Source organism: Nerophis lumbriciformis, linkage group LG34 (assembly GCF_033978685.3).
Source record: "Nerophis lumbriciformis linkage group LG34, RoL_Nlum_v2.1, whole genome shotgun sequence".
In the NCBI taxonomy this organism is placed as follows: domain Eukaryota; kingdom Metazoa; phylum Chordata; class Actinopteri; order Syngnathiformes; family Syngnathidae; genus Nerophis; species Nerophis lumbriciformis.
This window is the reverse complement of record NC_084581.2, coordinates 12,984,670-13,012,500: the sequence shown is the minus strand read 5'-3', so window position 1 is coordinate 13,012,500 and position 27,831 is coordinate 12,984,670. Positions and strand designations below refer to the sequence as shown.

Below are 27,831 nucleotides of genomic sequence, written 5' to 3'. Positions count from 1 at the left end.
CATTGCAACTTTTTCTCATTACATTTCACCTATAAGCTTTTTTTATTACACTTTTGTTATGTTTTTGTTTATTTTAATAGTATTTTTAGAATGTGTCGTGGGCCTTTAAAACATTAGCTGCGGGCCGCAAATGGCCTCCGGGCCACACTTTTGACACCCCTGCTATAGATAATAAAAAATGTAATATGATAAGTCTATCGATAAAAAGCAGAGCCTGGCAATGCATGCGTGTTTATCATAACACACAGTCAGCATCTCTGCTTCAATAAACAATGATGGTGATGACGTCACTGTCAGCGATGCGAGCAACACTTGCTAACTTGTCAGCCATTTCTCCAAGAGACTCCTTTTGAACACTCCTCGCACATTAACACTTCAGAAGGCACATTTTTGCCCCGTTTGTTGACCTGCAAAGTATGTTTTTGGGGTGGAGGAATCCGGTCGGGTGTTGGTTAGCTTGAAGCTAACAGCTAGCCTGTCTCCATCCTCGAACGATGTCGATGCAGCAGGAGATAAAAGTGAAGTTTCCATGGACTCACAAAGACTAAAACAACTCATTTACTGGAGCCATGGCACAGGATGAAGTTAAAAAGGTTGACTTTACACTCACCTTAGTGTTTACCATGAAGTCTTTCTTTTGACAGCCCCTCGCGGTAAAGTGTTCCGAGTGCAAACTGAGGCAGTATTTGTCATTGAATAACCTTTCGGCGAATCAAAATGTAAGAAATTGTACCGCAAAGTTTATTACTTTGAAGACCACCAATAAAAATGCGGAGAAGGCAGGGTCGGTAAAAAAAAAAAAAAAAAAAAAAAAAAAAAATCCACGTCCCAGGGACACGCGGACTTTCGAAAATGCGCGGCCTTTCTGATTTCAATACGTAAAAAAACACAGTTTGTTAATGCCAACAGTGAAGTTGCTTCGGTGTGTAGCAGGTGATTTCCATCGGCACAGCGCGCCTTGACCGACCCTGTTCTGGCTTGGAACACTCAAGACAAACGTGGCGCGCTGTATTACCTCTGCCAGAGAGGTTATGACGTTATGTTTTCGTCAGAGTTTGTTTGTCTGTTTGTTAGCAACATAACTCAAACAGTTTTTAGGATTATGTAAAAAACAATGCTTCTTATCTACTATGAAAAGAACCATACTTCACTTCCTGTTTCCTCCTTCTCCCCGCTTTACGTCCTTGCACGCCCCCACATTACGGTCCCGCGCTGCGCAAAGGATTCTTGGAGTAGTAGTAGTTTATTTTCAGACCCTCCAAAGCAAAAATGCCAGAAAAAAACTAGACTCGCCAAGTTTTGGTTTGATATCGTCATGTGTCAAGGCAACATTGATAAGTTTTTAAAACAGCAGTAACGCGGTATCCAAGTATTGTTACATTCCTATTCGGAACACATATTTGGACTTTCAGCCTTCCAGTAAAAAAAGTTAAAGTTAAAGTACCAATGATTGTCACACACACACTAGGTGTGGCGAAATTATTCTCTGCATTTAACCCATCACCCTTGATCACCCCCTGGGAGGTGAGGGGAGCAGTGGGCAGCAGCGGTGGCCGCGCCCGGGAATCATTTTTGGTGATGATTTAACCCCCAATTCCAACCCTTGATACTGAGTGCCAAGCAGGGAGGTAATGGGTCCCATTTTTATAGTCTTTGGTATGACTCGGCCGGGGTTTGAACCCATAACCTACCGATCTCAGGGCGGACACTCTAACCACTAGGCCACTGAGTAGGTGAATGGATCTTATTAGAGGATGATAGGTGTACCTAATAAAGTGGTCATTGATATTGTGTGTGCATGTGTGTAAGTGTGTGTAGTTGCAACCAGTTGAGTTCTCTGCTTGGATCAGTCCTGCTTGTATTCATAACACGCTGCGGCATTTTTTTCTCTGCATGTTTGCCCTCATAAATGTATTTGTGTGCAAGTGTGCGTGTGTTTGTGTGTCCGTGTGCGTGCGTGCGCTACTTCTCCAGTACATCAGCCAACCCCCCACGCCCCTCGCTCCTTTCCTCCCTCCCGCTGTAGCCTCTAATGTAAGCAGCTCCATATAATATGCAGATAATGCCTGCGTCGGCGTGTCCCGTCCGTGTCGGCCCGCTGCATTACACCGGATCACACGACACGGGCCGGCCCCTGCAGGGATACAAGGCCCTTGTAATTGAAATGAATAAGCGAGGGGAAGGAACACGCCTTCACCAACCCCCTTGAAAGAAACCCCCCCCCCCAAAACTTCTTCTCCTGTCAATTTATTCAGAAGGGATGCAGCCTTTAGATGGCGCCGCCACTCGTCACGGGGGCCGAGGCTGGCCCCGCGTGGCTGATGGGAAGTGGCACGGTCGAGGATTGGAGCGCCTCAGCGTGGGGTGCTGGAATGGGGACAGTCCCCCACGGTCCCGGGCTGCCTCTCCAACCCCTCCCCTCTCTTCCTTCTCCTCCATCTTTGCCTCTCGTGTGCAAATGCCGCGTCTCTCTCCTTCTTATGATCTTTTGCTCCTCTTCTTCTCCTTCGCTGTGATCTCCTTCTTCCTGTTTCCCTCCCACTCGCCCGCTTCCTCTATCTTTGTTTCAGTTTGTCTCTCTCCCCATGGCCCGTCCTCGCTTCATCTTCCTCCTTGTGTTCTCTCGTCTCTCTGCTGCCTTTTTTAAAAAACTTTTGGGTGTGTGTGTTTGTGTGTGTGTGTGTGTGTGAGGAGAGGTGAGCTTCCCTGTCGCAAGTGAAGCAAAAAAAAGTAGTCCTGTTGTGGGTATCGCAGCACCTGTTAAAACTGGCTGCACTTTGTAAAACAGAATAATCATCTTTTATAACGCCGACTTGTTTTTTTTTTGGCCACATCTTGTCCTCTCTTCAACTTCCTCGCCTAAGTTTTAATATTTTACTGGGGACGTTTTCATACCTTCTCCCTTCCCCCTCCGGCTCATGTTTTGGAAGTTTCCTGCAAAGTGGAACAAGAACACTCAGTGGATTGCAGACCTCCACCAAGGCCGCAAAGGCTAGACTCACAGCGCGGTTAAATGGTTTCCTTCTTAGACGTTTTTGCTCTTTTTACTGATGCTTGAACTTATAAAAATATCAATAACAGTAGTAGTAATGGAGTTGTTTCTCGTATGTATAAATTGTTTTCTACAGGTACAACTAAGAGCCTGATTTACTAAAGATGTGCGTGTACTAAAACATGTGCAAACTTGATAGCACACGCAAAGCTGATGTACTAAACGTGTGCAAAGTGGATTGCGTCAGTTAAGTGGCAGAATAAGGCTTGCAATCAGTCATCATTAATATGCAGAATATATGCTTATCAAATCGGCCACATTATTGGGAGGAGAAGATGCAAATATAATTATTTAGAATGCGCAATGTGAGTTATCTACAATCATCACCATTTTGCAAGCACTATTTAGGGTTTTATTTTGCACGTCTAAAAAGTATGTGCAAACGTCCTCAGAATCAGTGCCACCGCTGCAAAGACAGATGATGAACAAAGAATTTTTCGTCATACGTGTATGCCAACATATTTGCACGGTCTGCCAGAAATAAAACAATATTAGACATAGTGTCTATTGCTGCTTAGTGGTTAGAGTGTCCGCTCTGAGATCGGTAGGTCGTGAGTTCAGACCCCGGCCGAGTCATACCAAAGACTATAAAAATGGGACCCATTACCTCCCTGCTTGGCACTCAGCATCAAGCGTTGGAATTGGGGGTTAAATCACCAAAAATGATTCCCGGGCGCGGCCACCGCTGCTGCTCACTGCTCCCCTCACCTCCCAGGGGGTGAGGGTGATGGGTCAAATGCAGAGGATAATCTCACCACACCTAGTGTGTGTGAGACAATCAATGGTACTTTAACTTTAACTTTATTCAGCAACATCCTTTTATCGTTGTATACAGTTGCTACATGCTGGGTGACTTAAGGGGCTGATTAAAACACATTAATTCATGTGTTTTGGGTGTTTGCTGGTGTTTTTTTTAATGCTGTTCCATTTTCATTTATGATATATATACATAGCCCCTACTGTGTATATATATATATATATATATACATACATATATATATATATATATATATATATATATATATATATATATATATATATATATATATATGTATATATATATATATATGTATATATATATATGTATATATATATATATATGTATATATATATATATATATATATATATATATATATATATATATATATATATTTATATATATATATATATATATATATATATATATATATATATATATATATATATATATATATATATATATATATATATAAACAAACTTTTGGAAGTATGCATTTTTTTGCATCCATAATAAGTCCAGCCTTTCTCCCATGAGCGCACCTTGGCCGCTGAAAAAAAGTAGGTTTCGTTCTCAATACATTTTAGACTCAGTCTAAAATGCCCATAAAAAGTGGTACATGCTCCCTAAATTTTTGAAAACGCCAGATCGAGTGTCTTCGTGGTGATGCCCTGTATAGTACACGCAAATCCTCATTTAAAAAATAAGGAACCACCTTTGAATTGTACACACAGTGTTAGTAGATAACACGCAACAAAACCACTAATATTACGCACAATTTTATAGATTGCACACGCTCTTTAGCGCATGGTACTAGGATCTTAGTAAATCAAGCCCTAAGTCTGGATCCTTCACGATTCGATATGCAATATATGGTTTACGTTAACAATAATACGGTAGTATCCCAACTTGTAAGCTCAATCGGTTCTAAAACCAAGCTTGTAACTCCAAACACTTGTCTTAAATAATTGAAATTAATTGAAATCCATTTATTCTGTGTTAAATGTTAAAACATAATTTTAACATGTAACACACCATTTAAAAAGAAAGCTATCTTTTAGAAGAAGAAGAAGAAGACATAATGTTTGAAAAACAATACAATAGAATATACTACAAACAACTACAGTAGTTTAATGAAGTAATGTAAAAATAATGTACAGCATTTACCTCTTACAGCAGACGGAAGACGACTTCAAAATCATTGTTGGTCTGTTCTGATTGGCGTCTTGCCCTCTCTTTTGATCCAACATGGAGATTGAGCCAAGTTACCGAAGAGAAAACCCTGGTCAATAAGGTTGGGAGACCGTTAACAATGTCCATAACTTTGGCTTTCGGATAGCAGAGAGTAATGGCGTTAAAGTGGACATTCCTAGTTACTTTCACCCATAATTAGAGTAGTGGGAAAAGACTGGACACTTTTCAGGCAATGTGCTGGAAGTGTAATTACCCCTGGGAGCCGCTGACTTCCCCTAAAACGAGTTTGGCCTATGCTGGGCAGCAGAGCGACAGACAACCTGGACACCACAGTCGAAGCTGGACCACTGCTAGGGCTTGGCAAAATATCGAGTTTGTAAGATGTATCGATATATTTTTAAACAAGATATGAATTAAGAAAATATTGTAATAACGATATAATTTATTTCACGTTAAAATGACCAAACACCGCTTATTTGTTGTGTTCCTTGATTCTCCCCCGCTCCCCATTCCCTCTCAACACTCCATGGGCTACTAAACCCCTCCCCTTCCTCCTTCCAAGACGTGCTTGCACGTATAAGAGCGTCCATGATTGGTTGGTTGTTTACTATGATGAGTCACGATTGGTTGAGATTAAGGCAAAACATTAGGGACAGGCCAATCAGAGGCAAGATAGGGCAGGTCGTGGAACCAGGAAGGGAAATCACAACAGACATCCCAAATGTCGACGAGAGAGTCGTAGAATAGAAGAGGAAATATTCAAGTGGGCGATTTATATATTAAAAAAACTAGTGGAAGATGGCAGAGGGATTCTCTTCTTTAGATTTTTCTTTTAGCGATGTAGACGATGTCAAGGAAACCCACAATGCGTCTACTTGGCCACATTTGGACAAATGTGGATAAAACATTAATTTGAGTTGTTTACCATGTAAGCCCAAATCAAAACTGTTCTCGAGTTGCCAAGCCGGGCAAAATGTATGCTGAAGTGAGGAATATTATAGCCGCACAATTAAGTCAAGTCACTTACTTGGCGCTGACCAGGACCGTACGTGTGTACGGTTCTGGTCGACTGGGAATTAAAAAGTGCCTGCCAGCAAATGTATTTTTTATCTGAGTTTTATACATTTTGTATTATTTGCCAGCTATGTTATTTATTTTACGTAGAAATAATATTTTTCTATTTTATTTATGTTATGTAATTCTTTGCTACTTAAACAGTTTATTTTATGTGCTGTTAATACCCATCTTGACTAACTGGGTTAATAAAAGTGCCACTGGCTGTTTATAGTACACTTGTCATTCACTTAAATTTCAGTGAATCTCGCTCAAAATTGAATATCTTTATATGTATACTTTCACCGGAAAATATATCGAGATATATATTGAATATCGAGTTTAAGTAAAAATATATCGAGATATACTTTTTCGTCCATATCGCCCAGCCCTAACCACTGCTAATGGTTTCAAATGGTTGGAAAGCAAAGTTATGTCGATCTCTAGCAATAAGCCAATGCTAGCGAGGAAGTGTGGATGTTTTGGGGCGGATCATACGGTGTCCACTGTGTAATTTGCTATGCCAACTAACAGAGGGGAGGCCTCTAACTCATATTTCTGCTCGCAACTTAAAGCGTAACAAAAATCAGAGCAACAGCACGTATGGGGTAATACTGTATCTCAAGACTTCAAGGTTTGGACTAGTTTCTATAAACCAGGCTGACAATGTGTTACAATATATATTTCTACGTTGATTATTAGGTCAAATTAAAATAATTAAATGAAAGTAAAAAACATTCAAGATTGTTTATAACGTGTGCTGAGTTTTACACAAAAAGTCAATGCAAAGTGTGACATTATTTCCAAGCGTCTAAAAGCTTGTCCACATTATCTAACACAGTCAGAAAGTTGTTCCCTCAGTAAACGATGAAATCATGAAGCGAGACCTTCAGCTGTAATAGAGTAAATGTCAGTCTTCATTGCGACAACATAAACGCATTATATTGATACGTTTAGCGTTAGCTTTCAGTTTACCAAATAAATGGCAACTACTGTACAATATTTTACAAACGGAGTAGTGCTTTTTTAATGTGATTTACCTTAAATCTCCTCTATTTTGGCATGTAGCTTCGATCAACCTACAAGATAGCAGAGTCCTTTTTTGTTATAGTGCGCTGAGTTGGTCATAGTTGTTGGAACGCACATCTTCTTGTAGTCTTATAAAGTTTCTTCAGCTTTTCGCCAATGTGTGTGGCTGTGCATCCTACATTTAAGTCCACCAGATGTTCTTCATTTTCTGTGACTTGCATCAGAACCACAAGAATGTCGTAAGCCGGATGTCATAGTTGAAGGCATCGCAAGGCTTGGTGTTGTGATATAAGATGGCTGCCACAAAGTACTGCAATTTAATATACAATCCACCACATGGTCAAATACAGCATGAAAAATAAATAACTGATCTGCGGCGTGGTTTGTCAATTTTGGTAAAAAGTTCGATATACTGTATTATATGTATTATGACACTCCTGACACTACAATTCCCAGAATGCACTATAATGTTTGGCATTAGATGCTATGTTAGATTCCTTGAACACTTGTTGCGAGGCACAATTCTCAGGGAGAGTTCCTATGATGATATATTAGTGTACAAACCCCGTTTCCATATGAGTTTGGAAATTGTGTTAGATGTAAATATAAACGGAATACAATGATTTGCATATCATTTTCAACCCATATTTAGTTGAATATGCTACAAAGACAACATATTTGATATTCAAACTGATAAAAAAATTTTTTTTTGCAAATAATCATTAACTTTAGAATTTGATGCCAGCAACACATGACAAAGAAGTTGGGAAAGGTGGCAATAAAAACTGATAAAGTTGAAGAATGCTCATTAAACACTTATTTGGAACATCCCAGAGGTGAACAGGCAAATTGGGAACAGGTGGGTGCCATGATTGGGTATAAAAGTAGATTCCATGAAATGCTCAGTCATTCACAAACAAGGATGGGGTGAGGGTCACCACTTTGTCAACAAATGCATGAGCAAATTGTTGAACAGTTTAAGAAAAACTTTTCTCAACCAGCTATTGCGGTCCGTAATATCATCAAAGGGTTCAGAGAATCTGGAGAAATCCCTGCACGTAAGCAGCTAAGCCCGTGACCTTCGATCCCTCAGGCTGTACTGCATCAACAAGCGACATCAGGCCTGGACGTGCGGGAGGGGCTGCGGGGTTTGGTGGCGTTGGGCACTGTTGGCGACCAGGCCTCTTGTTTATTTTTATTTATTTTATTTTATTTAAAGGGTTTATTTTTCTTTTCTTTTTATTTTTTTTCTTTTCTTTCTATTTTTTTTTTTTTTAATAATTTTGTATTTATTTATTTATTTATTTATTATATATATATATTTTTTGTGTGTGTGTTGTGTATGTATGTGTTTGTGTATATGTGGGCTTATGTATATGTGTGTGGGTGTATTAATGTGTATATATGTGTGGATGTGTATGTTTATATGTATATGCATGCGTGTGTATATGTGTGTATGTGTATGTATATGTATATGCATATATGTATGTGTGTATGTATGTGTATATGAATGTGTAGGTGTGTGCATGGGTGTGGATGTCCGGTGGCTCAATTGGCCTGGCTGTGGATGAGTTGGGGTAGGTGGGTTGGTGGCCTCGGTGGTAGCCGGGGGTGTGCGTTGTTGTGGTTTACGGGGTCGGTCGCTTTTTTGTTTTGGTTTCGGCGGCCGCGGGTGTTTACGCTGCGGACGGGCGGTGGTGGTGATGGTTGCTGCGGTGATACCAGCGGTTGGCATCGCTGTGTTGGGTTGGAGTGGTTGGGGGACTGTGGCTGGTGTCTGTGCGCTTGTGGGGTTGTGGGGCTGGCTGGCGTTGGCTTGCCGGCTGGTTTGGGGGATGGCGGGCGGACGGGATGCATTGGCTTCTTGCCCCGTTGGGGGGCTCCTTCCCCTGGCCGGGACTCGTATGGGCACGTTGCTGTGTGGATGGCCGGGATGCGGTGTTTGCATTGGGCGTGGGGGCTGTGCGGTTTCATAGTAAAAGAGTGCGAGTACTAGACTGGCCTGCCTGTAGTCCAGACCTGTCTCCCATTGAAAATGTGTGGCGCATTATGAAGCCTAAAATACCACAACAGAGACCCCCGGACTGTTGAACAACTTAAGCTGTACATCAAGCAAGAATGGGAAATAATTCCACCTGAGAAGCTTAAAAAATGTGTCTCCTCAGTTCCCAAACGTTTACTGAGTGTTGTTAAAAGGAAAGGCCATGTAACACAGTGGTGAACATGCCCTTTCCCAACTACTTTGGCACATGTTGCAGCCATGAAATTCTAAGTTAATTATTATTTGCAAAAAAAATATAAAGTTTTTGAGTTTGAACATCAAATATCTTGTCTTTGTAGTGCATTCAATTGAATATGGGTTGAAAAGGATTTGCAAATCATTGTATTCTGTTTATATTTACATCTAACACAATTTCCCAACTCATATGGAAACGGGGTTTGTATTTCAACCACGTCTATTGGACTGTTTGATTGACAAACGCCATGTTGCTAAACATAAGAAACCATGCTGGGTTCTTGTTTAACTTTTAGTCTGCATGTGAACTTTTAGGTGGAATTCCAAGTTGTTCGACCACTAAACCGTGGGGGTCCTGAGGGTGATGTTAACCTGCATTCTTCAGTCATTCGAATCCAAAGGTAATCTTTTTCACCATTTCAGTAAAAATGATGATCTGATTTGTGGTGCTTTTAAACAAACAAAAACATAGACATAATCCACCTTCAGTCCTCTTTACACTTCACCTATCTGTGGGGGGCAGTTAGTTTCCAGCCTGACCCCTCTCATCCCTGCTCTCGTACTCAACGAAAAACCACCTCCACCCTTCTTACCACAAAAACCTATCCCCACATTGTCCCCCCCTTCTCTGGGCCTATGGCGGCCCCCGGTCCCCCCCACACCCCCACCCTCTCCCTTGGGTGTGCCATGAGAACAGATCATTGTCATCTTTTTCTCTCTCTATCTGCTCGCTGCTTTGGTGACACGCACATTATTTACTTTATGACCGAGGACTCCATCGAAGGCGGCCCCCACCTCTCCGAAGCCTCCCCTCCTCTTCCATCAGTCACATGCCACACAATGGCTTCCTGCTTATCTGCGCGAGTGTCCTTTTTTTACGGCACTTCAGGGCGCCGTAACGCGCCGTAAATTCCGCTGCATGAGTCTTCCAGACCCGCTGCGCATTTGGATTGGCCCAGACTGCGAAAGTGGCCGTGAAAAAAATTACGACTGTTTTCCTCCTCTCCATGTGTGTGTGTGTGCGCGTGTGTGAGTGTGTGAGTGTGTGTGTGTGTGTGTGTGTGTGTGTGTGGTTGTAAACACCCTCCCAAACTTCCATCCCCTCTTGTAAGGATTCCTTCAGGAGAGAATAAATAAGGTGATGATTCTTTTTGTATTGTTCTGCCCCACACAATACAAAAAAAAAAAAGAAAAAAAAAGCTGTCGCAAAAATCAAGGATGACATCGCTGACCATGTCCGGCGGCCCAATTAACCCTTGCCAAATACCGCTCTGCGGCGACGCGGGGGCCCCCGTAACACATGGTGTGTGTTACCCCCCAATTATTCCTGCATAAGCAGATTGTGTGCAACATCAAACTGGCGATGGGATGGCTGGTGTGCGGGCCGCCTCCAGCAGAGTGCTCTTTCTTTCCTATCATTTGATCTCATATTGTAATCCCAGGTGCTTTGAATAATTTATGGGATACAGCTTCTCGTTAAACAATAATTTATATGTGTCTATGAGAATTGATTCCACAGGAATGCACATCTAAATAATGAGAGAATCTGCTGCATTTCATCTATAAGAAGCAGCGCTGGGATAATAATAGCAAAACAAAGGCTGCTGCTTTGCAACAACAACAACAACAGCCGCAATAATAATGATAAGAATAATAACAATAAAAGAAAGTAAAGCGGTGGAGATTTATTGCGGCTACAATTTAAATGAGTTTAACGAACTTCCTGGAACGAGTCACAATGTTGACATTTACTTTTATTCTGCTTTATTTCATTGCGGCGGTGCATTTTTATATTGACGAAATTAACCGCAGAGGTTTACATTGCTGAAGTAACCTTTGCCTTTAGATTATATCGGGGCCATTTCACTGAATCTGTGCCATTTGTTTGTTGTAACTCTCAAATACATTTACATTTCTGTATTTATTTTCAACTTTAAATCTGGTAATGCAAATATTGAACTACTCCAAATGTATATTGTCCCATCCCAGTCAGTTTTACTTCATTTTGTACAAAGTTCCTAGGCTAAAGATGACTTATTTAAGTAACAGGACTGAATGTAACAGGGGTAAGACTTGAAGCAGATACTTAAAAAAGACAGGAAATATAACCACATCATTTATGTTGACACTAAACACATTATAGAGATTCAAGAAAAATATCTTAAAAATGAACAAATAACATCATATAAATGTTTAGGGATCAGGACTGTGTTGAGAGTTTAACCCCCCCAGTCATACTGTAGTTGAAAGATAAACAGAAAATACTTACTTTTGGCCTTCCTGCAGAGAATCTGAATGATGCAACTTCATGTGGACCATGTGACTTTTTCACAGGGTTAATGTGTTAGGGTAACAGGACTGACATGACTAAAATAGGATTTTTAACTAACTATAATAAAATAAAGTTAAAGAATACTTGCTAGATAAGGAGTAACACAAATATGTGAACTATATAACAATTATGAAGGATTTGAAATATTATATTTCTTTATTAGATTTCCCTAATGTAATTCAAATTTTAGGACCAGGCAACAAATGCTATTTTATGCTGTAATATATTGTGTATAATGTATGTATTTTACATACATTGTATGTAAAACTTGGTCCAAAGTGGCAAAATCCTCCATGAACTTTCTCCGTGTCGCGATGACCTCGCGATTCCCTCTCTTCTATCTACTTTTATCAAGGGGGGGAGGGGGCATCCATCCTCATGCATGATGAATTTATTGTTAATGCAAAAGGCTTGTAGCGCCCAGTGCTAATGCCCTGGGAGAAATGATGCAACTGATTCCTTCTGAGGCGGAACAATCCGGATGTTCATCAGAAGTGTGGGTGCGTGTGTGTGTGTGTGTGTGTGTGTGTGTGTGTGTGTGTGTGTGTGTGTGTGTGTGTGTGTGTGTGTGTGTGTGTGTGTGTGTGTGTGTGTGAGAGAGAGAGAGAGAGAGAGGAAAGCTGAAGCTTCAGAATAGTATATCAGTGCTTATTGTCTGAAACCATGTAAGTCCACTTTGAATCTACAGTTGACTTTTGAACGTAATGCTAACATCTGTGCACATGTGAAGTGAAGTGAAGTGAATTATTTTTATATAGCGCTTTTCTCTAGTGACTCAAAGCGCTTTACATAGTGAAACCCAATATGTAAGTTACATTTAAACCAGTGTGGGTGGCACTGGGAGCAGGTGGGTAAAGTGTCTTGCCCAAGGACACAAGGGCAGTGACTACGATGGCGGAAGCGGGGATCGAACCTGGAACCCTCAAGTTGCTGGGGCGGTATAGCTCGGTTGGTAGAGCGGCCGTGCCAGCTACTTGAGGGTTGCAGGTTCGATCCCCGCTTCTACCGTTGTTTATACAGTGCATTACTCTAAATAAAAAAAAACAGTATCAATGTTAATTTATGGTAACATTCTGGCGATTCTGCTATTTTCTTTCAGTATACAAAGTGCTTGAATGAAAAATTTAATATTTTGAGTTAGAGAACTGACGAGAAAGATTTAAATTGGCTAAACTGTGTATTTTTTTTGGCACGCTTGTTTAAATTGTGTGGTGAACTTTGCTGTTAACCCTTGAAATATATTGATTATTTTTTAAATATTCTTCAAAGGAAGTTGTTATATTTAACAAACTCATCAAGTATGTACACCTTCTATTGAGATGTAAAACATACAGTATTTGAGTTATGTATTTGTAACACAAAACCGTTACACTAGTGGTGTCAGGCGAATTTAAAAAAAAGTTGATTAATAATCATGATCTGTAATGAATTAGTCTAATTAATCGCTTTTTTATCTCACCTAAAAATGCTGCGAAAAGCCCTCAATTTGAGGTATTTTCATTTAAATTTAATTCATAAGATAGATATATAAAATGAAAAAGTAACTTTATAAAGTTATTTATTGTTTCAACAGAGGTGAACAAATATAGTGTTTAATAAAATATAAAATACCAGGAACTTATAAAGTGTTAGTTAATACATAAAAACACTTTTCTGAGCATTTTAAAAATGTTTTATGTTGAACTTGTTGCCTTTCCTCTGATTCAGATAAAATCAAAATAAATACAAAAGACCCATCAACTACAGTGTTAGGTTTTGTTAAAAATAGTGGTTTAAGAGAACACATGAATCAAATAAATGTCTATATTTATCACAATTACATTTTAAACTTTGTAAAACAGATAAGAGGGAATTTTGTTTTTTGAATGACTTTCCTGACTTTCAATCACGTATGTCTCATACACGTAATAATGGATTAGATTTATATAGCGCTTTTCTAGACACTAAAAGCGCTTCAGAGAACTGAGAACCCATCTTTCATTCATACCACATTCACACATTGATAGTGGTAAACAACATTTGTAGCCACAGCTGCTTTGGGGTATTGTGATGAAAGTGTGGCTGCCAATTTGCGTCTACGGCCAAACGTTCATACATTACGTACATTTATGTACAAACCTCGTTTCCATATGAGTTGGGAAATTGTGTTAGATGTAAATATAAACGGAATACAATGATTTGCAAATCATTTTCAACCCATATTCAGTTGAATATGCTACAAAGACAACATATTTGATGTTCAAACTGATACACATTTTTTTTTGCAAATAATCATTAACTTTAGAATTTGATTTTTTTTGTGCAAATAATCATTAACTTTAGAATTTGATGCCAGCAACACGTGACAAAGAAGTTGGGAAAGGTGGCAATAAATACTGATAAAGTTGAGGAATGCTCATCAAACACTTATTTGGAACATCCCACAGGTGTGCAGGCTAATTGGGAACAGGTGGGTTTCATGATTGGGTATAAAAACAGCTTCCCAAAAAATGCTCAGTCTTTCACAAGAAAGGATGGGGCGAGGCTTTGTCCACAACTGCGTGAGCAAATAGTCAAACAGTTTAAGAACAACGTTTCTCAAAGTGCAATTGCAAGAAATTTAGGGATTTCAACATCTACGGTCCATAATATCATCAAAAGGTTCAGAGAATCTGGAGAAATCACTCCACGTAAGCGGCATGGCCGGAAACTAACATTGAATGACTGTGACCTTCGATCCCTCAGACGGCACTGTATCAAAAACCGACATCAATCTCTAAAGGATATCACCACATGGGCTCAGGAACACTTCAGAAAACCACTGTCACTAAATACAGTTTGTAGCTACATCTGTAAGTGCAAGTTAAAGCTCTACTATGCAAAGCGAAAGCCATTTATCGACAACATCCAGAAACGGCACTGGCTTCTCTGGGCCCGAGATCATCTAAGATGGACTCATGCAAAGTGGAAAAGTGTTCTGTGGTCTGACGAGTTCACATTTCAAATTGTTTTTGGAAATATTCGACATCGTGTCATCCGGACCAAAGGAGAAGCAAACCATCCAGACTGTTATCGACGCAAAGTTCAAAAGCCAGCATCTGTGATGGTATGGGGGTGCATTAGTGCCCAAGGCATGGGTAACTTACACATCTGTGAAGGCACCATTAATGCTGAAAGGTACATACAGGTTTTGGAACAACATATGCTGCCATCTAAGCGCCGTCTTTTTCATGGACGCCCGTGCTTATTTCAACAAGACAATGCCAAGCCACATTCAGTACGTATTACAACAGCGTGGCTTCGTAAAAAAAGAGTGCGAGTACTTTCCTGGTTCGCCTGCAGTCCAGACCTGTCTCCCATCGAAAATGTGTGGCGCATTATGAAGCGTAAAATACGACAGCGGAGACCCCGGACTGTTGAACGACTGAAGCTCTACATAAAACAAGAATGGGAAATAATTCCACTTTCAAAGCTTCAACAATTAGTTTCCTCAGTTCCCAATCGTTTATTGAGTGTTGTTAAAAGAAAAGGTGATGTAACACAGTGGTGAACATGCCCTTTCCCAACTACTTTGGCACGTGTTGCAGCCATGAAATTCTAAGTTAATTATTATTTGCAAAAAAAAAAAAAAGTTTATGAGTTTGAACATCAAATATATTGTCTTTGTAGTGCATTCAATTGAATATGGGTTGAAAAGGATTTGCAAATCATTGTATTCCGTTTATATTTACATCTAACACAATTTCTGAACTCATATGGAAACGGGGTTTGTATTATCCAATGTTTGAAACCTTGTTTAACAACAGAACACAGTTATTTACTTGCGAGTTTTGATTTTATTTTGTTCAGCATACATTGTTGTACATGTAATAAATCACATATTGATGCACAGATATGGTATAATTGTATAAATTCAGCTTAATGTGGGACAAAATAAATCCAGAAGTGACGTAATTTCTCTACAACTTGTGTAATGAAAAAAACTTAATTTTATCCAAGTTAAAAACAAGACAACACGTATACAAACCGTCGTACTTTTAACGCCTGCTTTCCGGTTACATCCGGTACGCGAAAGTAAACGGAATCAAATATTTATACATCATTGGAATCACGGATGGAATCAATGTTCGCTAAAAACAAAGTCTAAATGTGGAAAGTTGTGAAAATTGTCGTAATGTGACTGAGTTGGTGTCATTGACAGGAAAAGGGAAATCATGTTTACCGTGCACTTGGTCTGGGCGATTATACAATCGTGATCGCAATTAATTTGAGTTTGATCACGGTGATCAGCTGATAGCATATTTCATCGATCAAACATGGCGGAAAAGTCTGTTAAAAGTTATCGTAGAAGTAAACAGTAGGGAAGCAACGATGCGCGGTATAATCCTGCACGGAACAAGCCACCTTTATTGACCGTGATCCTGTGTGTGTCTATGAATGTGTGTGTGTGTTTGTGTATGTTTGCATGTTTGTGTGAAAGTGTGTCCGTGTGTGCGACTTCCCGTTCCACTGTTGCGATAGTCAGTCTCGTCACGACGTAATAAATGTTCAATCAGCGTTGTGCCTCTTCCCCTTACACAGCTGGAAGTTCAGCCCAGAAGAACAAAATAAATAACTATGACTAACACTCACATAGAAGTTTAAACACAACATTTAAAAGGAGCAGCAACTTTACTTTCTCTATCTGCTGCAGCTCACCAGTAATCGTGCCCTGAATGCTGACTTGCAGGCACTCAGAACATCTATGTGATTGTATTAGTCCCGACTGGGAGAATCAACGCAACCACTAATTTAATCAAAAAAGGAATTTTTATATCTAAATATTTTTATTCAGACTTTTTGTTGGTGTCTGCAAAGATTCCACTCCTGATATAACATGTACTATAAAAAAAAAAAAACTCTGCAGACATACACTTTGTGTTCTTTTTGTTTATGGATAAAAAAAACATTTTGTTCCTGAAATAATCGTTAAAATTGTTTTATGTGTTGGTACACATTATTTTACAGTACCTCAAATTTAAACTGCACTTTAATGTAATATCAGTAAATATGAGATACAGAAATTGAGTTTTAAAAACTCCACGATGTGGGTGACCGTTTGTTTGCCAAAGCACTGGTGAGAAGCACTGATGTATACAAGTGGTTAAATAATACAAATAATGATTTACCATTTCAGTGTTGATTAGTAAATGTTAACTTGAAATAAATGTCTTATAGTATTCACTACACCAATTATACTTTGTTTACTGCAGAATGTTTGTGATGACGTGCAAAAAAAAACTAAAGAACTTTGGGAGGCAATAAAGTTGTTCTCTTTACCCCCACAAAACGTACCGAAAAAGAAGTAAAACCATGGCCCTAAACCAGGTATGGACTGTAGCGTGGGTGACTTGTACTGTTGCACAATTATATATAAACACAATTATAGATATGAACAAAATGTTTTAATTGGTCGTCTTCAAAGTAATGAACTTTCCGGTACAATTTCTTAAATTTTGATTCGCTGAAAGTTTCATCAATGACAAATACTGCCTCAGTTTGCACTCGGACAACTTTACCACGAGGGGCTGTCAAAAGAAAGACTTCATGGTAAACACTGAAGTGAGTGTAAAGTCAACTTTTTTAACTTCATCCAGTGCCATATCTCCAGTAAATGACTTGTTTTAGTCTTTGTGAGTCCATGGAAACTTCACTTATATCTCCTGCTGGATAGACATCGCTCGAGGATGGAGACAGGCTAGCTGTTAGCTTCAAGCTAACCAGCACCCGACCGGACTCCTCCACCTCAAAAACATACTTTGCAGGTCAACAAACGGGACAAATATGTGCTTTTTGAAGTCTTAATGTGCGAGGAGTGTTCAAAAGGAGTCTCTTGGAGAAGTGGCTGACAAGTTAGCAAGTGTCGCTCGCATCGCTGACAGTGACGTCATCACCGTCATTGTTTACTGAAGCAGAGATGCTGATTGTGCGTTATGATAAACGCGCATGCGTCGCCAGGCTCTGCTTTTTATCCATAAACTTATCAGATAACATTTTTTACTATCTATAGCAGGGGTGTCAAAAGTGTGGCCATGTGCGGCTCGCAGCTAATGTTTTAAAGGCCCACGGCACATTCTACAAATACTATTAAAATAAACAAAAACATAACAAAAGTGGAATAAGATATGTAATTTAGAAAAAGTTGCAATGTTGACTAATAAAACCAAGCTGTTTTTTTTTAAACTGTCATTGCTCAAAACATATTGAATCAAAATCAATGTTTTTATCAATTACTGACCTATCCAAGGCTCCGATTAGTTCACATCAAATATTCCACTTTGAAAAATATTTTTTGTGAAACATTTTGCATATTTTGTGTGTTTGCTATAAAAACACATAGTTTGCTTTGACAAAAAGGGCAGAAAACAAACAAACAAAAAAACAACGTAAAAAAACTTAGAATTGACTGATAGATCTGAAGTTGATGAATGTTTATATCTGATACATTTACATATGCATAAAAATGTGTTTTCTTTTGTATTTTTTTTTTTTAATGAATTAAGTAATGTTTATGACAACCTTTTTCCAAAACACAATATAGAATGGGAGAAATAAAAGGATAATGCATACGTTTATCATTTGTTTTCAAAATGCTTACAAAAAAGTGAGACCCCAAAAATTTACTGTGGGACCCCATTTTTATGACTTGATGGGGTCCCTGGGACCCAATTTTGAACATTCCTAGCGCCAACACTGGGGATGCAACGGTACTCGCTATAATCCTGCACGGGACAATCCGCTTTAAAAAAAAAAAAAATAATTGTGATATAAATCGAGACCGGATGATATGGAAAACATTATTACTGATCGTTTTTTAGCCATATCGCCCAGCCCTGCCGCGCACTTGACAAACACTCACATCCATGGAGCCGTGCCGGCCAGGGGCCAGCACTCTATATACGGCAGCCCTATACGGTGCACCATTCTGGGGTCATCTCTGTGCCTGCCTCCGAGACACACGGCCACCTCAAACTACCTAACAAATTCCAAAATACAGAGCCGAACATTTCTCAAATGACTTTTATGTGTCAGGTGATATGTTTCTTTTGCAAATATGATGACTACTTGTCACCATAAAGCTGTGTGAAAAACACCTTCTACTACTGCAGACAGTTGTGAACGCGACCACCGATTAAACATTTTCATTGATAAATTCATGATAACTTGACAGCTTTTATTACTATAGTTGGACCACCTGTGTTAAAATAAAAACTAGAAATAACTTGGAAACATGTCAACTAGGGCTGCAACTAACTATTAATTTGATAATCGATTAATCTGTCGATTATTACTTCGATTATTCGATTAATAATCGGATAAAAGAGACAAACTACATTTCTATCCTTTCCAGTATTTTATTGAAAAAAACCAGCATACTGGCACCATGTTCTGGACATTGGGGGTGCAGCATACACCAATAATAACACAGAAATGTAACTCATCAGATCAGAACTGAATCAGATATTGTACACGTTTCTGTTGGGAATAATAAAGGATTCATTTTAGGCTACCTCTGAATAACAGCATGAAATATTCCAGCACCTTGATAACGTTTAGTTATACTAAAGCGTCACTCAAATCTAAATATACAGTATTTATATAGCTTTATCGGCCCGGCTACATTGATCCTTTATGAAACCAACCTGAGATATTTCTGTCCGTTACGTTTATTTCGAAATTGGTAACCGTGCGTTTTCTCTCTCAAAACAGAGTCACATTATCAGCCCCGCGTTGCAACAAAGGCATAACGTTAACGTTACTCACAAAAAAGCTTAACTCATGAATGCCTGTTCCACTATGGACTGAAAAAGTTCCGTACCGTGAGTTCTTCCCTTCATCCATGGCTCCAACATGTTTCCTTTTCAGGTGCTCCTGAAGCAATGTTGTACTTCTGTGCCATTTTGCAGGAAACGCTCTTCTTTGAAGTCTTTAAAGTAAAGTGTTCCCACAGTTTTGACGACTTAGGTCGTACACTTTTCTCCATTGAAGCAATAACCTCAAGATGTTTTTCCGCTAAAATATCCGTACTGTTTTCCTGCGCCATTTTTCGAATGTTTCCAGCAAAGCAGACGGCGTCGTCACGTGAGCTGCACATGACACATCATTGGCTAGCTTACTGACACCTCATGAGACATAGCCTCAGCGCCGCCCTGGCGCTGTTTTGTACTGTTTTTGTACTTATTTTGATTATTGTTTCTCAGCTGTTTGTAAATGTTGCAGTTTATAAATAAAGGTTTATTTTAAAAATATATATATATAAAATAAAAGCCTCCGCACATGCGCATAGCATAGTTCCAACGAATCGATGACTAAATTAATCGCCAACTATTTTTATAATCGATTTTAATCGATTTAATCGATTAGTTGTTGCAGCCCTAATGTCAACTCAAATGTATTGGTACATTGTTATTGTGCTTTTTCTTATTTAATTTAAGTTTTTTAATCATTTAGAATTTTAATAAAATGTAAAACTCATCCCTAGTTGATTTAGTTTTCAGTACAGATGCAGGTTAAAAAACTGTGTAAAAATTTGTGACATTAATTGAGATTGAATGTATTGTTTTGCCATATCGCCCAGCCCTAATAATGATAATCAGCTTGGAGTAATCACAAATAAGGAAGCAACACCACACAAAACTTTGTAACACAACAATATTTCCTTATCAAAAGACCCTCAAAGTCCAGTGTCTAGCGATCCAATAATCCACAGGCCAATATTAATCCACTGAAAAAAGTAAAAAATTTAAGTAATATAATAATTCATAAAGTTGCTGAGAAGCAAGATAGCATTCACTAATATGTCTCTAGTTGCCGTCTGACATCCTCGTCACTTTAGACACTTTATCCACCTTCTCCCAGTGTCACCCATACTTAAATGTTTAAATGTATCTTAAATATGTAAATAATGGATTTCACTATGCACTAAAGCACTTTGAGTCATTAGAGAAAAGCGCTATTTAAATATAATTCACTTCACACTTCACTCCATTGCACCATCTTTGTGTGGTATCAAAACACCTAATATGCTAATTGATTGTATTATTTATATGATATAAATTATGATATGATATACAGTACAATGGAAAAGTCTGTGCTCTGCCTACATACATATCATTTCCAGCTGAGTGTAATTGTAATGAATAGAAAACACAATGATGGGTCTGTGTAGTGTTTACAAGATGATATAACTGCATTGCACCTTGCAATGCAAACATATTTGACATGTTTAAGAACTTTCAGTTTTGGTTGATTTTGGCAGCACCAGTGGACCAAAGCTGTAGTGTTTTGCCAGTAGAAGACCACATTTCCCATGATGACTAGTGCTTATAATGTCAAACTGACTGTCCACTGTAATATTGGCACAAATATTATGTCTCTAATGGCTATGCTGATGTTAAATAGCAGATACTATCAAGAAATGATCTTGGATTGGGCTAAAAACATGACTCTACTACCGAGAATGTATCGGGCGGTTGTCTGAAGCAAATAAAGACTGGCGGGAAAGTTTTTTCGAAGGAAGTAGTGTGGAACTGCGAAGTATCACGCTGGTGGCTATTTATTGCTACCATGCAGATTTCCGATAGCTAACATTAGTATTCTCATTTTGATTTGAACATCGAAAGGTACTTACTAGTTTAATAAATATAAATAATGAATGGGTTATACTTGTATAGCGCTTTTCTACCTTCAGGGTACTCAAAGCGCTTTGACAGTATTACCACATTCACCCATTCACACACACACATTCACACACTGATGGCGGGAGCTGCCATGCAAGGCGCTAACCAGCAGCCATCAGGAGCAAGGGGTGAAGTGTCTTGCCCAAGGACACAACGAACGTGACTAGGATGGTAGAGGGTGGGAATTGAACCCCAGTAACCAGCAACACTCCGATTGCTGGCACGGCCACTCTACCAACTTCGCCACGCCGTCCCAAACAGAGCCAAAGCAGCATTTGTCGAAAATCCCTCCTCATCTTTGAGCTCACGGCAGCGGGGTAATATTTATCCTGACAGTCCTTTTATCCGGGTCGCCTCCGTTTTTCTTTTTTTGTCCCCTCAGACAAAACTTTTTGTTTCTTTGGTTGTTTTGGAGCTTCGGCCATGATAGCAGTAATTGTACGTAGGCGTTATTTGTCTTCTTTTCTGCCGGCACGCAGGCGTTAGCATCAACTTCCGTCTTTTTAATGAATGGGGAGTCGCTACATGCCAGTAAACGCGATACATACCCCTCAGGCAATGACAGAGGTGACATTCCACTCGTTGTCAGTCAATATATCATCCCAAAAGTTATGAAAATATTTTATGAAAGTTGAAAAGTTACTTAATGCTGCTTTAAAAAGCAGTTGTTGATTAAAAAAAATAAAAAACTTCCCTGCTTTGAGATTTTACATGTTAACCGCTTGTGCAAATAAAAATTGTACTAAAAATGCATTTTTTTACTACCTTATTTACATCAATTATATACAGTACCGATTAATACCGGTATCGATAAGGAATCTTAATAAGGGTATTGTATACATCCCTAGTGTGACACTTAAAAAAAAAATTATATCGTAAATGTGTTCTTATCCGAAGTAACTGCGTCGATGCTAACGTGTTTTTTTCATGACTGAAAGCTAACAGCTGAGCACTTCCTTTTCTGCACACAAGATTTTTGTTTAGGTGGCAAAACACGTTGTCGGTAAAGGTGAGACGCCGCGAAGAAACTTTTATTGGTACGCTCTCTAAATGAGGAAGTTTGCTGCCGCTTTACAGGAAGTAGCAGGGACCAATTATCCCGGAGTGTGGAACTGTCAGAAGTCTGCAGGTTTTGTCAAGTTTCCTGACACTTTGTCAGTGTTGTGTTCCAAGAAGTGGGAGCGTGGTGTTTTCCCTCACCCCAAACAGGGGTGTAAATAAATAGGTAAAGGACGGAAGTCGTTTGGATTGGACTCGGACTGGGCGATACATTTTAAATTATCTTGCCCCCCCCCGTCCCCCCGAGGTAGGGGATAAGCGGCCCGTGTCGTGTGTAATATTTCCCCCCCGCTTTTTCCCTCCTTGAAAAACAAAGAAACGGGTTTTATTTATTTTTTTGTGTGCGACAAAATAAGTGACATTAAAACGTGTAAACGTCGCTCATTAGTGACAAGATTTGAGGCGCGCGGCGTCACGTGAGGAATCAGAAAAACAAGATGATAAAACGTAGATTAGCATTTTAGAAAAGTGCCCGCATCCAGCGCATCATTCTGCTTCAAAGAAGAAAAAGATAAATGATGATGCCATTAAAAGTGAACTAATTAAGGAATGCTTCTTTTAAAAACTCATTAACTGCAGCCTCATTTACATAATGATGCATATTAATTAAGTTTTAATGAATCTGAGCTTCCATCAAGTCTCCTCTTCTTGGCAGTGGAAGCCATCGCCACAAATGAATAAACACTTCTCTTAAGTATATTTCTCTCGCCGGCAAAATGGGAAATGGCTTTTAAACAATGGCGGCGAGTGAACAAAAGCCTTCATTTTGGACGCTGCCGAAAGAAGCAAGGTCAAACACCTGCAACAACAAGGACAATAAATCACCCTTTTTTAAATAAAAGTAGTAGGAGAAATGTGATTAATCCTGTATCAGGATATTTTTTTTGTGTTGTTTTTTTTTTTTCTTCATTAATTCCAGCGAGCGTCTTCCAAAGAGAGAATGTGACAGGCAAAGGGTTTCTTCTAATGAGATGCATTTTAAATTAGAGCGCACCTCATAGCGTCGCCAGCTGGTGCCTGCTCAGGTGCGTCTGTGTTGTCAATGACGGAATGCACACACACACACGCACACGCACACTTACACACTCACACACTCCTCACTCCTTAGCACAACACTTAAACCCCCCTTCAACAAAGAGACAGTGCAGAGTGACTTTTGTTAATCCCAGCTTTTAGCACACTTTAATTATGTCAATGCACGCCATTATATGACTAGTTTTTTTTTACATTTTAACTGGACCAACATGACTTTATATGTGTGTGTGTGTGTGTGTGTGTGCTTCCATTCACAGGAAATAAAGTGGCTTATTTTATTCTTACGTGTGTGTGAAAATGGTGACATTCCAGCACACGTTTGTTTGCCGCTAGTTTTGCCTCAGGTAAACAGGATTGGTGGGGGTTGGATTACTGTGCACGCCAGGGTCAAAGGTCGCACCAGTCAGATGATTGCAAGTACACGGGGAGATCGCGTCGCCGTGTTGGGAACGAGGGGGAAGCAGATGCCCGTTAATTAGGGGAAATGTGACGGACAAGATTTGATCAGCGAGGGGTACGGCTGCCTCCCGCAGCATGGCAGCTGTTGTGAGGGGGATGCTGGCAGGGATGGTGTGTGTGTGTGTGTGTGTGTGTGTGTGTGTGTGTGTGCGTGTGCGCGCGAGCTTGCGTTCATGTGTGTGTGTGCGTGCGCGCGCCGGCGTCCCCACAGGGCACCGCCACACTTCACAGACGCGCCAGCGAGCGTCCGCAGGCCAACGCGCAGCCCCAGCGAGAGGCGCTATTTACGGCACAATACGACGCAACTCATTAAACTCTTCACACCATCGCCAAAAACTTTGTTTGTTTCTGCGGCGTTTACACACATCTGTAGTTTACTTACTTTCTCATTGCTTATTTAATTTATTCTTTTTTTATTTCTTATTTTAAAGTTTGAAAAGTACGCTTAGTCCGCGTGCGTTTGCAGGATGTTGATAGCGAGCAGGAAGCAGAGCAGCTCTAATTTAAGCTAGCGTTTCATTTCATTATGACTTATTTAATGCAGGGTTCCCTCTTCTTTTGTAGTTGTAAAAAAGTGCTTAAACATGTCTAAGTACATAAAATGACATTTGTTTGTGTGTTTTTGAAACATACTGAAACTTTAAAGTGTTTTATATGTTGTACAATGACAATCCTCTCAATCTATCTTATATATATATATATATATATATATATATATATATATATATATATATATATATATGTATGTATGTATGTATGTATGTATGTATGTATGTATGTATGTATATATATATATATATATATATATATATATATATATATATATATATATATATATATATATATAAACCTGATTGTTAAACAAATAATAGTAAAAATAAACTTTAGAGCAAAAAACAACAACAAAGTTGTAAGTACATCTGCTCTCATTGAATTGATGCATTTTTTTGCGGATTAACCTGGACTAAACCGTCTTCTTCCTTCTCCTCTTCGCCATTGTCAGCTCCTCTTGCTCACACAGCCGCCTCCGTCAGCTGCACATGCAAAGGTTCTATTCCAGCAGTGCAGAAGGAGTCAAAGACAATAATGACCAATATCCTGGTAGTTCCAACAACATGCAACCAAAAAACATCAGCAAACTTATTTAATGAATTATTCCAGACTGGTGTTTTAATTTACAAGTGATATGCTCTCTTCTTGTCTGTCACTCAATGTCATCCAACCTCCTTTTCACTCCTTAGTCAAAATTAAACTTTGGTAACACTTTAGTATGGGGAACATAATCACCATTAATTAGTTGCTTATTAAAGTAACAAATACTTAATTTAGAGTTATTTGGACACTAGGGGAACGTATAAGGGTTAGGGTTAGGGTTACTAATAAGCAATAATTCTGAGGTTATTGAGGGAACACTCTTAGTTAATGGCTTACTGGTTGTATAATAGGGTCGTGCAGAATAAGGCATTAATAAGTACTTAATAATGACTAATTACAAACAAATATGTTACTAATTTGCATGTTAATAAGCAACTAATTAATAGTGAATATGTGTTCCCCATACTAAAGTGTTACCGAAACTTTAAAATGGCTAACAAAATATTATTGTTACATTTCAAATGAATCGAAAAAAAGGTTGTGTGAGTGATGGTAAAAAAATGTTGCTGTTTTTTTCCTCCAGTTAAAAACAATATAATCCAATGTGTTTTAAATAGCTGTTGTATGATGAGTGACTATATTTCCTTGTTGTAAGCGCGCGCCGTGGCACGCATCAAAAAACACGAGACGCCGAGGAGAGCCCCTCCTTCCCGAAACCGCCACCCACGCCACTAGCAGAAGCAGCACCTATTAAAACTTATCTTTCTTTAATCAATTGTTAAATGTCATAGACAATCATCATTTAGCAGCGTCTTGCTGTCGGATTCTTTTTAATCTGGCAGTAAATAGGGCAGCCCTGTCTATCACTTCACTTCCTGCCACACACCAGAGACTTAAGGTGTTTCAACAATAGCTCGCGAATAAGAGGGAAAAAAAAACAAAGAAGCACTTTTTTTTAACGCCCCCCCCCCCCCCCCCCCCCCCCCCCCCTTCTTCTACTCCTCAAATCCCCGCAGAGAACACCAAAGGTATGAAAAGTGAAGAAAGGAAGAAATAAATCCGGGCGATGATGAATAATTTGAATGTGGAAATGAAGCCGTTTGGAGAGATACACCGCACAAGGAGCAGCCATGGGAGGTGTGCAATTAGGTCACCCAAAATAAAAAAAAATCATGAAAAAAAAAAAAAAAACCTCTTCCAGAAAAGTCTTTCTTGGATTTGTCAAATTCAATCGACTTCACTGCCAACAGAATTCCTGATTTCGCTGTGAAGTACGAGGGCGAGCCGAGGCAGGAAGCGGTACGGCTCAGGACCGAGCGCCGTCTCATCATTTATGTAAAAATGCCACTTTTTTTTTCTCCCCTCCCAAATTAAAGGCAGACTATTCTCTCAGGGAAGGACAGCAGGCAGCCATATTGTCTTGGATGTGTGCGTCGTCGGCAATACCTGACACCCCCCCCCCCCAGCACTCCACCCCTCACACAGCCACTATGACTTGATAAAAGTACCACGCTGCGTTTAATGACACTCCAAAAAAGGGGAGTGCCGGCCTTCCTGCTCCACACACCAAACTTTTTTTTCTTTTTTTTTCTAAGGGTGGGCTGCAAAGTTTACAAAGCATCAATGTGGTGACAAAAGTCAACAAACAGCCCCCATCTTTCGCCCTCCCTCCCTCTCGCCATGTCACCCAACAGGAAGACGAGGCTCCTCCGGAGAGCACGGTGCGGCTCGTCGTCTCCAGGTGACAGATATGTCACACCACCTAAAACCCTGTGGCACAATTAGACTTCTGTCGGTCTAAGGGGAGAAGGAGGGCGGGGTAGGGGGGCGGCGTAGGAAGGTGGTCGGGGTGGGGGCGTAGTTTGAGAGTGAGTGAGAAGTGTGTGTGTGTGTGTGTGTGTGTGTGTGTGTGTGTGTGTGTGTGTGTGTGTGTGTGTTGATGCTTTACTCCTGGCTTATTCAAAAAGACAGCCCAAGGGATGCCTCTCGCTCTTCTAACAAAGCACTTCTGCTTTTTCTTTTTTTTCCCCTTTCTTTCCTTTCCTTGAGTATTGCTGGGTGCGCTCCAGTCAAATCCTTCCGGGCCTCAGTCACCAACCCCCTCCCCTCCCCAACACCCGCACCCACCACTCACCCCCCTCAGCCATTTGAGGATGCCGCAGAAACTTTTCAGTGTTTCAAATGAATAATCCAGAGGTGCTGCGGCCATGTGGGGGGTGGGGGGGGTGGTGAATTTGGTTTTAATGTCACACGTGCAGCACAGTGGGTGTCGCTTTAGTCATCAGTGCCAGTTGGCACATCATTTGCATCTTTTTTGTCATTTATTTTTTTGTTCAGACAGCCTCCAAACAGTCTATAAGGCGAATAACCACATTTGGTAACTTATAGTAAACTTCAGTCAAATACAGTATAAGGCAGTAGTGTCATGTGATCGCTCCGAGCCAATCGGGTACAGTAAAACATCTAAAACTGTTACAACAATATCAAAAATATTATATTGTAGGACTGCAGCAATCAATTATTTTAGTAATCAAGTAATCACAAATTGAGTAATCGTATAAAACACTTTTTGCCTCAATGCATATTTCTGGGAAAATAGTTGAAATAAACAAAGATTTTTATGGATTATATTTGTATAGTGCTTTTCTACCTTCAAGGTACTCAAATCGCTTTGACATACACTATATTGCCAACAGTGTTTGGCCACTTGCCTTGACTCACATATGAACTTGAAGTGCCATCCCATTCCTAACCCATAGGGTTCAATATGATGTCGGTCCGCCTTTTGCAGCTATTACAACTTCAACTCTTCTGGGAAGGCTGTCCACAAG

At 39.7% G+C, this 27,831-nt stretch overlaps 1 long non-coding RNA gene across 1 annotated transcript in view; it reads left to right on the top strand.

Moving 5' to 3' along the window:
* Positions 1-26,390, top strand: part of LOC133576525 (uncharacterized) — a 103,384-nt gene extending 76,994 nt beyond the window's left edge. Inside the window, exons 2-4 of the long non-coding RNA XR_012049302.1 lie at positions 9,638-9,723; positions 26,017-26,137; positions 26,251-26,390. This is a non-coding gene — a long non-coding RNA (uncharacterized lncRNA). The remainder of the gene's footprint in view (positions 1-9,637; positions 9,724-26,016; positions 26,138-26,250) is intronic.
* Positions 26,391-27,831: the final 1,441 nt, after the last annotated feature.